The 1,921-nt window shown below is 44.8% G+C and overlaps 1 protein-coding gene across 1 annotated transcript in view; it reads left to right on the top strand.

Annotated features, from left to right (window-relative positions):
• LOC119589057 (patj homolog) overlaps positions 1-1,921 on the top strand; it is a gene marked incomplete at its 5' end in the record, with an annotated part of 11,630 nt that overhangs the window by 537 nt on the left and 9,172 nt on the right.

Below are 1,921 nucleotides of genomic sequence, written 5' to 3'. Positions count from 1 at the left end.
GCGTGTTTGGATTTATGTTATGGCTTTGTCTCGTGTTACAGAGCGTTAGTGTTGTTGTTAGCTCATAGCAACGGTTGGTAGTTATTCACTTTCATATATATTTATGTTCCAGTATTTTCACATTATGCTCACTTTTTTATACGGTGCTGAAACAGATGAGAAGTGAGAGGTGTTTAAGGATAATTATTTTGAATTTTATATAGAATGCATAAGTAGGTCGTTAGGCAGATGTAGACATAATTTTGTTAAACAGATAGATTAGGTATATAAACCGACTGTGTAATTGGGTAAGTATCATATAAAGCTAAATTCCGGTTTTAAGGTTCAGGCATCTGAGAAAATAATTAATAGAAAATTAAGATATTAAGTAAAAATCTTCGCATTTGATAGGAAGTGTTGTGTGCGTGTATTTTTTATGCTGTAAAAGCATATTAAATCTTGTGAATGCTGAACATTAAAGGTGTGTAGGGTGAATTTGTGCGTAAATGATTAGAGCTGTAAAGATGACTAATCACTGTAAGGAACGTAACAAAGTCCGGAAGCAACTCGGCACCGCCTTCAGCCATCTTCCGACACTTTCGCATTGTCCCCTTGAGGCGTCGGAGTATCACTAGAAGGAGTTCCGTTGGCGGCCGCCGGAGCAGGCGCGTCGAGGGACTGGTCGTCGAGGGAGGAGGCCCTGGGGGACGGGTCGGGCGAGGGCCCCGGAGGCAACTTATTCAAGGTCCTCATGACGGAAATATCAGAAGAAAGGAAGTAAGACTTTACCAGAGGAAAATGGAAGACTATTCAACTTTAAGTCCCGACAAGAGAAACACGTTTTTGGCATGCAAGGGAGAAAAGTCGTGTTCTTTCGACATCAAAAGGCACTTTGGCCTGACCGAGAGTCGTTGCGGCCTTCACTACATCACGCAACAAGATATATTAGGAGATGAAATTCTATAACTCGAGGAAGCAAAGCCGCTTTGACAGACGACGTGGAAAATATTTTGTTGGCTTCTTTAAAGCCCGCGATAGAATCTCACGATTTTACGGCGCCTTGATGGTTTTCTGACGAAGTTGTAGAGCTGATGCAGCACCGAGGGGCTGGCTGCGACGCCTGCGGGCCCTGCTGGCGATGCGCATGCAGCGGCTCTCCTCGAATGTTGGCGGTGATAGTTTTAGAATTATTTCAGGAATCGTCTTCCTGGAGTTGGTTCGTTGTTTTGGAAAGGCAGATTTTGTTGTTTTACCTTGTTGATGGACGGTGGTGGTAGCATGGTGTTTATTCGGAAGGGTGGCGTTTTCTGCCAGTGTCATAGTTTATGCAATTGGTGCCGTTGCTTCTGTTAATTGATGCAGTTGGTATCAATCAACATGCCCGTGCTTGCTCGCTTAATATTCGTGGTGGTGTTTTTTTATGAACAGGATGTCTCCACGCTTCGTCCTTGTGCCCGAGTCTTTTACTTCGGCAATCTCTTAACGTGTAGAAACTTGTGAAAAAGTAAGAACATGAAGCTAACAGGCGAGACGATTATGTGTAGTCGCAAACAAGCAAAAGACATGTTAGAAGAAGTCGTGATTAGTTTGCTTCCCAGTGAGGGGGAGGCGGCCGCACGTCTCGTAGCAAATTAAAAGTAGCGCCTCCAAAAGACGGCGCAATACAATTGAATTAGTTTCCGTAGAGTTCCCGCGTGTGTCAAACAGAGTGAACAAGCGCGAGCGAACACCTAAGTGAACTCAATCGGCCTTCTGAGTGCACGTTAACTTTTGCAGCGAGTTTGATTTGGTTACACCGAGAACAAAGCTTGATGGAGGACGCGGCAGCCGAGCAAAGACAATGTCGCTAACGCAATGCCGCGCTGCCAAGTTGACTTCCGGGATAAGAGCGGCGCAATTTTGTATCAAAGGTATCGGCCGCGATGACATTAGCACCGAAGAG

The sequence above is a fragment of the Penaeus monodon genome, chromosome 25, assembly GCF_015228065.2.
Source record: "Penaeus monodon isolate SGIC_2016 chromosome 25, NSTDA_Pmon_1, whole genome shotgun sequence".
Taxonomy (NCBI): Eukaryota; Metazoa; Arthropoda; class Malacostraca; order Decapoda; family Penaeidae; genus Penaeus; species Penaeus monodon.
This window is presented reverse-complemented; position numbering and strand designations above follow the sequence as displayed.